The following is an 11,014-nucleotide window of genomic DNA, read 5'->3' as shown; positions in this document are numbered from 1 at the left end:
TCCGATGCCTTAGACCTGGATCACATTCCATTGGCTAACTAGTTTTTCAAAATCACAGACACAGAGTGTGAATTCGACATGTTTGAATTACACAATTGGCTTAAACAGACCTATATTGACTCTGAAGACGAAATAAATCTATGGGAATCCCTTTTTCCCCTGTACATGTTTCCTCAAACCCATTCTTTTCCTGATCTAGTCATGTGGTGCCAAGCTAAGTATAACCCTTTGCAGAGAACTATGGTAGCTCAGAATGGAGACATTCTGATATCTATCACCCCAGAAATTATCAACAAGATGCTTCTAATCCCTGAAAACGATTCCCTTAGATTTTTCTCCATTGTAGTATTAATGGACCTATATCATAAGCTCACCTTCCCTCAAAGAGGTCATATTTTTTAGATCTTTCTCCCAAAATATGCTAAACTCCCTAAAAAGAATCCTCCTTATCCAGCATCCATGTTCCCTGAGAGAGCTAAACAGATCATTTCCCTAGTTTCTTTCTTGTTAGGCTACCAAACAGATCAATGGTATATGAATCTATTCTAGGTTATCTATCCATTTTCTTTAAAGAAAAAAAACTTGCCTTCATGTATAATTACAGCCAATTCTTGGCTAAAATTATGCATGAGCAATTGATGAATATTACTTCTGAAGGAGTGTTTAAATACTTCTCTATGCTAGTACATATGATTATTTTTTAGTTGGGAGACATGTTACCTATTTTTCTACACATGCAGGATGATCAACAAGTGAATCAAGCAATCACACAATGGACCTCGTTGATTAGGAAGAACTCCACTGAGTTTAAATTTTCAGACTTCATCGATTGTTTCATTCACCCAGTTGCATAGCTTCTCAGCAACCAGAGTGAACCCAGGATCAATACAGAAATCAAAAGGATCCTGCATCTCAGTGATCAAGCTAGAACAGGAGACTGGTATCTTTACCAGAACTATACAGAGATTAGAGTATATGGTTGCGAATTGGCTCCATATAAATTGCCCAAATATGTTCCAATGAGAATTTTCTCTCTGGAATATATTAGGCAAATGATTAATATGGATGAACTTCATTTTATTTCAGGGAAGAGGAAATCTCAGTTTAAGATAAAGTCACAGGTAGGATCATTCATTTGTAATACTAGATCAACAGGTTTAGAAGTAGATGCAATCCTCAAATAGATGGGTTTCCAACCAAGCTTCACCTGGTCTTATGACCCATTCAGTATTATTTCAAACTTAAGGGTGGAACTCAAAACCACACCTTACAATCATACACCAAGACCAGAGATTGAGAAGTATATAAATCAAGAACAATGGGAGGAGAATACACTTCAAGAAGCAAAAGAACATATTTTACCTCCTTCTACTCTTCAGACTCCTACTTCTCAAACCAAGCAAGACAAGAGGCCCAGAGAAGGATCTTCATCATCAACAGTTGGAGAAAAGGAATTCATTCATTATCAGAAGAAATCAAGGATTGACTCCAAAGGCACTACTACTACTCAAGGTCAGAAGGAGCCTATAATCATCAATTTGGATGATTCACAAGTTTCTATAGGGACAAAAGAAGTTGTAATCACTACTCCATCTTCTTCTTCAGCTTCACAGAATTTGTTAGAAATCACCCAATCTACAGGAGCAAGTGAAACAGAGGAGCCAAACATCTTCACTAATTTCCTTGAAATTAAGCAGAAGAATGAATCTTTAAAGGCAAATGTTTATGCACAGTTTTGGAAGCAGACTTCTACTTCACAGCACAGGTTGTTGACAACTTTTGATAGCGAAAAGGGTAGAATGCAAATGGCATTTCTACAGGCTCAAGTGCCTTTTCCCAAGGCTTCTTCTGATTACAAGAAGACTGTAATTTTTTTATGCTAATTAGATACACACAATTGATCAAATGGACATGCGTAGGCAGTCTAGTGAGATGCTTTTCTCTACCATGACTAATATTGTTATGGCATTGTCAAGACTTAGAACTGCTATGTCAAATGTGCAGTCACAATTGAAGATTGAAAAGATATCATCTTTAGCAAAGGATAACAGGGTCAAGTCATTAGAAGACTTGGTGATTAAAATTGGATATGACCCTACTGATGTTAAAGTTGCAGAAGATATTATCAAAAAGAAAAATGCAGATATTATAGCATTGAGGAAGCAACTCAAATTGCCTTCTACAGAGGACCCTCAAACCAAGAAGGTAACAGAAAGTGAACAACACAAGGAAGAAATGCTCAAGCTTATCATTGAGCAGAATGTATAGATAAAGACCATGGAAGAGAAAATTGAGAAATTTCTTAAGGAAAAAGAGAAATCTACTCAGTTAGCTATAGCTCCCATTACAACTATTCCTATTACAGTGTTCAGAACAATAGGGGAATCGACATCAGCCACAACAAAATCTACATCAAAAACAGGAGATTTGAACAAAGTCTTACATGAGATGACTCACCATAAACAAGAAAATGAAAGGCTTCACAAGAAATTTAAGAATCTGGAGGTTCAGAAGATAAAAAATGACACTTTGTATGTTGAAGAAATGCAGAAGACCCACAGGTTGACCAAAAGGATAGAAGAGTTGCAAAGTGAGTCATTAATGGCTCAAACCTTGGCCCAAGCCAAGGAAAACATTTGGGCAGATATTAGTCAAGCCATAACTGAAGTATGGCCCTCCATATAGATCATTTTTTAGCAAGAGGAACTTATAAACAGATGTCAGATAGCTATTGAAGAAGTTAAATAACTTCTTAAAGACAAACCGAGTGAAGCTACATACATGATCAGAGTTCTTAATTCAAAAACCAGGGTCGAGTTGGAACAGATTCAGATTTTGGACAGAACAAAAACCATTTTGGAGATCAAGAAGGTTTTGCAGAAAAAGAACTTTATGACTCAGTTAGAGACTAAGTGCAAAACCTTGAAGACTTTTGTTCAAAGGTTTCATTTTAAGTTTAATTTACTTAATCAGAGAGGACTACCAGGATTAGTGGCCCCAAATGACAGGTTGATCAGTTTGGAGGAATACTGCCAAAAGCTTTATACGATAGCAACTGATAAAGCAAGTTTTGCAGGTATAAAGGGTCATATTACATGAAAACAAATGTTAGAGGCTTTAGATTTTGACTTAACAATTAAGCATGAGATTAAACACATTTTTGTAAATAAGCGCACTTTTGAAAAGTACACCGAGGTTGATGAAGTTTACAAGAAATTGGTAAATCTTTATATACCAAGTGAAGACAAATGTGATCACTTATGTGAAGTTATCGAGTAACTTTCATCAACAATTGACAGACAACTGGGCAGCACTTTTTGGGGACCACATCATCAACAAATTCCTAAAGGATAGTGCCAGCACTTAGTAGTTTTAAAATTCCTATAGTTTTGTACTATTTTTGTATTTTTGTTTTAAAAATATCTAGAAGAACTTTTATTTTGTATAAATAACTCCTCCTTCTAGTTATTAAGGGTTGAACCCTTGGATGAGATTTGAGAACAGAATTGTAACCAAGCTAGAGAATTTGCTTCAAGTTAATGAAAGGATTCTAAATTTGCCTTCTATAGTTTGTCTCCTAGTAAGTTTTTCTTATGTGCTTATTTCATTATGTCCTTCTTCATGTATTTAAGCCTTTATGCAGAGATCTGGGTAAGATCATATTGAGTATCAATCAGTCTTAAATCCCTTTTAAAGTTATAAACAATAATTAGGGACTAGTTTATAAGACTATCTGTTATTATAAACTCCTCTATATCAATTAATTGTCACACCCATCTGCATTAGATTAAATATATTTTCTTCTACAGGAAACGTTGTTTGCTTGTATTCTTTTCTTATAACCAATCAAATATTCTGTCTGAATATTTAGCAAGTTATATTTCATCAATTCTCTGCTATTCACCCATTTCAAATCAATTAAATATTTTAGACAAATAGACAACCCTTTCATCCAACTTAGCAATTGTTAAGGCTTAAGCACCTGTTTTCAAATTGTTCATAACATTGGTCATCCAAAAACTTTAAAAACAAACAAAACATTTTAGATGCTTTGGCATGATTAACTGACCTAGAGTCATCTCATAGGACAACAAAATCAAACAGGTTACCCTATAGTTGTTCGCACAACATTTACATAAGTTTTCTTTCAAATTCCATGTCACACACACACACACACACACACATTAGTCATAACCATTATACTACAATTGCAACTGCTAGAATTCAATCTGTAACCCATACTAACAAAGTGATGAAAGTCAACTCTCCACCGAAATAACCATTTAAAATCAATTTTATAAACACTTAGCAAGATTCTACCTTCTTACTAAGGCCAACTATCATAGCACCTGCAACCTCATAGAGTCAGTTAGCATGCATCACACTTTAAACTTCCACATTCATAAAAGGATAATGCATCACAAAACCTGCAGGTAATCTCAAACTAGTAAATAATACGGATACAACCCATGATCATAGCACTATAATTACACTTGTCAACAAGCATTGATCAGTTACTTAACGTTCTTTAATATACCACTAGTCAAACAAACCATGGGTTTTCCCCATCCCTTTTTGAACCATCCAAACAAAAAGGTTGGCATAGATAGTTACAATAATGCATTAATGGGTCATGGCTAAAATATCTTTAACCTAGATATGGAAAAGATACATGACAACTGATGTTCCATGAAATACAGTTTAAAAATAAATGTAGTCAACAATAATTGTTCTAAGGTTCAGCTAAGGTTGTTTGGCAAGATCCTCTCCTGCAAAAGGTTTCATAACCTACAGAATATACATATAATGCTCCAAGCTATTATGGTATCACATAAGATTTACTTTGTTGTAATGAAATTTAATTCTTCAACATCTTGGTTCTTTGTTCTCACTTTTAGGAAGCATTCATAAATGAATGCATCTCCATCATACAAGACAACTACAATCCCAATTCCTTCCCACTAATTTTGATTCTCCTTCAAATCTAATAACAATTCCTAATCAATTTGGCCCTAAGGCCTAAATAAGACATCTAGAAATTGCACAATTCAATGAAAAGCTAGTATTGAGTAGTATGTGCACCACCTGTGGTGGCAACAAGAGTTAGTATAATGAAAAGGAAGTTAAAGTATTAAATTGAGGGGCATTCCTCCTGGACACAAACTATATTCAATACATATGGATGGTTGGGCAATCCACATGTTTTGTAACTTAGCCATGTATGAATATATGATGTATTCCTTTACAACATCAATGAAATATAACAAGCATTTACTAACCTAAAAAAAATTACTTTTACTCAATTTCTAGGGTTTATAAACCTGCTCCGAGGTGCATGAACTAACTATTGGTTTGTGAACCCCATGCCCTTTATGGGCACTCTATGGGGTTGGGTACGCACCATAAATAACCTTGGAGTGCCCACACTACCCATGTTCTTAAGGGTACCTCCTGCCTAAAAGGGGATGTCAACTAATTTGGGTACCCCAAGCCCTGAATTTGGTTCTAAGGGGACCTTTAAATCAACATTTTGGTATTGAGGGGACCCACAATAAGGGTTGTGATCACATTTATGAAATTTGAGGAACTGAAACCTGTAGAAGAGTTCTCAACACCTCTTTCAAATCCAACTCATTTTTAGGATGCAAAATGGAAACAAACACGAGCTCCTAATTTATTAGTTTCATGGATGTGTTAGGTGAGGGGGGCTCATAGTAGTACACCAAGTGAACCAGCAAATTTGGAAGGTCATTTGAGAGATGATTAGATCCATTTTACATACCAGTAACTATACCTTGGTTGTCATTTGTCAAAACAATGTCGTGTGCAACAAAAGCAGTGATGTCATATGATATAATGAATTGTTTCACAGAGGCCAAGCTTACAAACAGATCAAAAGAGCTAGAATTGACTATTGTAGTTCTTGTGAATGGCATACTTGGACACTTTCTGAAGGAATAATAACAATAGGGAATAGATAATTAGCCTCATGAAGCAGCGGCTCCATTATGTGAAGAAATTCTTAATACTATATTAACTTACCATTCAGGCAATCATGTCTAGGCTACTCTTGAAGTCAATGCAGGGGACATGATGAGCATGAACAAACAAGAGTTAAACTAATCCTCCAATCTCGAGACAAGAATCTCTTATGCATTCAATGATCCAAAATGGACTTTGGATAGACTCCTAAGTCTAAGTGTTCCTCACAGAGGAAAATGAAAGTCTAAGGAAGTTCCTGGAAATAGCCCCATTGCAGAGATCTTTTCATTCTGAATCTACTGCAACTTGAATGGGAAAAAATGGACTTAGGATTCAGAAGTTATCACAGAAAGAAGATGCCCTATGTTCTTTAGAAAAAGAGGAAAAATCCTCTAAAATGGGTAAAAAACCATTATAAAGGGAAATCGCATCGAACCAGGGCAAAAGAGTGGACTTAAGTGGAAAGGGGAGAAACTCCTTATCTGCCAACCTGATGTATCAGATCAAAGGCAGACACATATGCGATATCGGGACCCTGGATCTGGTGATTGCGATCATGTGATACGCCGAACGCCGATGATCAAATCAGCGAATCGGCATTGGCGATGCACAAAACCCTGGGCCGAGCGACATTGCAATCGCCGAAATTGGCAATCGGCGATTGACGACCCCCGATGCCGATAAAAAGGCCGGACCCGATAAGTTTTCAAAGCCCGATTGTATAAAATTTCAGGTCCGGGAATTTGGATTTTCATGTATTTCCCGTGTATTTGGGATTTTACCCAAAACACATATGCGATGCAATAAGCAATGCGATAAGCGATGAATCTGGAATCGAAAGGGTTTGTAAATGCAGTTTCATAACATTTCAAGTCTGCCATAAAGCCATTTTGTGATGTTTTCAATGTTTTAATGTATTTTTCAAATACAAAGGGAAACCACGAAACAAGTGGGATTTCAAGCGGGCCGTAGGCGGTAAGTGGTTTTGGTTGGGCTCCGCCAAAGTCCATACACTGGCTGCCACATGGCTAGGCGCTGGAGAGAGAAAACCACCCTTTTCGGGTGGGTCATCTCCGTGCGCGTTAGTCACCCAAAATCAATAACAGCCATTGATCAACAATCACTTGCAATCGCGCCTAAAGACAAATCCGGAGGGAATATAGGGCAAAACTAATGATTTTTGAAGTCCGATAGACGCGTTTGGGCCGATTTTCTGGTGTATTTGTGTATTTCTCTATGTAAACAGAGAATGACCTTTTTGGGATTTCAAAGGCATCGATGGTCCATTTTGTTACAGAACGGGTGGCCAACATCCCTAAAGGAATTTAGCAATGATTGCTAACGCTCAGAGGGTGATTTGAGCCGACAGAAGCTGGGAGTCAGAGAGCCTAGAAGAGGAAATGAACGGATAGTGCCGATTGGCTTAAAAGCCACAGGATGACAAAGACAGAAGGAGAGTGCTGAGACAAAAGGCAGCGTTGAGACAGAAGTGTAGAAAGCTAAGCAAAAACTAGAGAGCTACAAAGAGCCAAAGAGCCAAAGCCAGAGCCAAAGAGCCAGAGCTAGAGCCAAGAGCCAGAGCCAGAGCCGAGAGCCAGAAAGTCGAGAGCTTCAAGAGCCAGGGATAAAATGGTGTCTAAACCCATTGTTTCTGTGTAAAATAGTGGAGTTGAGCCAAAAGCTTGTAAAATGACTTTGCCATAATCTTAGAGAGCTTAGTTGAGTTTACTAGAGCTCAAGGAGATGTAGCCCCAAGAGTTTTGGGTGGACTCCATATTAAATTGTTGTTATGTGTGTTTTGTTTTATTGCTACATTATTTACTGTTATATATATATATATATATATATATATGTTGTATCAGCATAACAACAGAATATTAAAAGCACATAAACAGTTCTAAAACAGACATAAGCATACACCTTATTTTCAAGCACATATTTAATTCTGCATTGGTTAATCATTTGTGACTTGGGAATATTTAAGCTTTGGAAGTGGGAGAGGTTCTTGTAAGTTAGACAAGAAGCCTAAGTGCCCCATTTTTCAGATCACGTGGTATCAGAGACAAGTTTGATTAACCACGCCTTCAAATAAGGCTATATCAGAATGCTTGATTGACAGAGCAAAGATTGCTTGTCTAAAAGGTGTTTAAAGAGTCAAAGGTTGATTGTATGCTTGTTTGTAGACTGATTCTTGTTTGAGTTTGCAGAGGTGAAGGGAAAGTTGTTGATAGCTTAGTCCATGAAGGACAAGAAGGAAGAAGGGCTGAAGGCATTCTTCTATTCCAAAGGACCTCAAAGCAATCCTTGAAGCACAAGAGGTTTGTTGCAAAAGGTTGCTTAATAAAGCACTTTATTAATCTTGTTTGAAGTTCTTTTGTTCATTGGTATAATGACAACTTCTACAAGTGAATCCTCAAATTCCTCCTTCATCACAAGACTCTATGATGGAGACTTGAAGCAAGACTTATTCATCATGATGGACAAGGTGAGAGAAATGTATGAGGATGGAAGGAAGAGCAGCATACTTAGAGAGCAGTTGAATTCCATGAAGGAAGAGAAGCAGTTGCTTTCCTCCAGACTACAGGAAATGGAGAGGCAACTTCATATTGCAAATATGAGCCTGAAAAGGATGCATGAGTTGGAGTCGCAACTCTTTGTTGCCAAAGAAGCCTTGGTCAAGTATCAGCTTGAAGAAGAGGTAAGCCATTCCTGTTTGCCTTCAAATTCCTCTAAGAATGCTTATATTGGTTCTTTTTAAAAACATACCAAAGGCATAGGTTCCAAGCTAATGTCCAAGATGGGCTATGAAGGAAAAGGCTTGGGTAGACATGCACAAGGTATTTTTGAGCCAATAATAATTGAGGAAATGCCTAAGTATTTGGGTCTTGGCTATGGATAAGCTTATGGAGAAAGTTCCAAAATTGCCACGAAGACCATTAAAACAACTCCAAGAAGGAGTTGCATTGCAGGTCTTCAAGAGTGTGAAGGTTGTTTTCAGGAGGAATGCAATAGCTTGAGACATCATTTGCAGGATGCAGGTGTTCAGAAGCACACACTTGAACCAGAGAGTTGGGGAGACTCTAACAACCCTGAAGAGATTGATGGTGTTCCAAATGGAGCCACTTCTTCATTTGCTTCACCTCCTCATGAAGGCAATAAAGGTGAAAGAGAAAGGTATAAATATGGTTTTGATCATCTTCCTTTTGATTTTTCAAAGCATGATAAATTTCCACATAAGCATGGGAAAAGAATTGCATGTTCCTTTTGTGGTTTGGATAACCATCATGTTTCTGGATGTTGGAAGAGAATGGCCACATACAGGAAACTTTTGAAGGAAAAGAAGCAAAAAGCCAAAGGTCCATTGGATAAGGCAAATCATGCTATCAAGAGGATGCACATGTGTTTCACTTACTTCCATAAGCAAGGGCATCTTGCTGAAAGATGTTGGACTCTGAATCCAGCAATGCTTCCACAAAAGCTGAAGAAAATGGAAAGAGAGGATGGTAGAAAGGGAAAGGAAGATTCCATGACTGATGTGTCTCAGGATGATTCACATGTTGATATCGATGTGCAGACAAAGGCAGTACCTTGAAATGGATTGGTGAGAAATGGCTATAGTTCTTATCCAATTAAGGTTGCATGTCTATTGATGCATCTGTTTGCATTTCTTTGTTAATGAGATGCAAGTTGCAGGTTCTTACCAAGAAGGCGAATGGAAAAGTTAAGTAGGAGACTCACTTTGTTTCTGCAACATTATATTTCATTTCAGCTTCAAAAGTACAGTGTACTTAAGTGAAATTTGAAGGATGAAATGCATGCATAAGCATGATGTGCATGAACACAGAGATGTTGATGTTTTCCTTGTTTTGAACATGTATGTGTAATTAACTTGTAGGGTTGATTGCTTTGACATGCATGTGATGCAATGTTGACTTGGGAGAAGTTAACTTGGTTTCCAAGATGGAGATAATAATGAAGTGTTTCATCTTTTGAAAATAATCCTAATGGTATTTTTCTACATGCTTGACTTGGAGAGTCATTTGTTTAAAGGCATGTTCTGTGGGCTTGTTATCTAGTCCATCATTTGTATGCAGATTTATGTTCACCAGAGGTGAAATCTATTTCTTTTGTTGAAGCAGGAGTTTATGCCATCGAGTTGTTGTCTGTGTTTCTATTGTTGTTAACAGTTGTTGTTGACAGCTTGTCAAACAGATACAACTGAAATTTTTGTGGAGCAGATGAACTTCACATTTGTTTGAGCCACCTTGGATCAATGATTAAGGCAAAGAAGTTCAAACAACCTTCTATGACCATTTCAGTAGAAGTTCTGCAGGAAGGCAAGGAGGAAGATAGTTCTTCCCAGGAAGACCAGCCCATCCAAGAAGGGAAGTGGTCAGAGACTTTGGTTCAGAGGCACTATGCAAGGCAAGTGTGTGGAGGCTGAAAGAAGAGGGTGTTGTTACTCTCAGGTACTGTTCAGATCAGTATATCAGTCTTTTGGAGACCAAAAGTTCTTTAGTGGGAAGGCATGATCCAAAATGGATTTTGGATAGACTCCTAAGTGAAACCACGAAACGAGTGGGATTTAGGGCGGGCCATAGGTGGTAAGTGGTTTTGGTCGGGCTCCCCCCCGTCCATACACTGGTTGCCACGTGGCTAGGCACTGGAGAGAGAAAACCACCCCTTTCGGGCAGGTAATCTCCGTGCGCGTTAGCCACCCGAAATCAATAATAATTGTTGATCAACAATCACTTGCAATCGCGCCCAAAGACGGATTCGAAGGGAATATAGGACAGAACTAATGATTTTTGAAGTCCGATAGACCATGTTTGGGCAGATTTTCCTGTGTATTTCTTTGTGTAAACAGAGAATGACCATTTTTGGGATTTCAAAGGCATCGATGGTCCATTCCGTTATAGAACAGGTGGCCACCATCCCTGAAGGCATTTAGCAATGATTGCTAACGCTCAGAGGGGGATTTGAGCGAACAGAGGCTGGGAGCCAGAGAGCCCAGAAGAGGAAACAAACGGAC

Source organism: Pinus tabuliformis, chromosome 8, assembly GCF_031772625.1.
Source record: "Pinus tabuliformis cultivar Carrire ecotype Pingquan chromosome 8, CPIR1, whole genome shotgun sequence".
Classification (NCBI taxonomy): domain Eukaryota; kingdom Viridiplantae; phylum Streptophyta; class Pinopsida; order Pinales; family Pinaceae; genus Pinus; species Pinus tabuliformis.
This window is presented reverse-complemented; position numbering follows the sequence as displayed.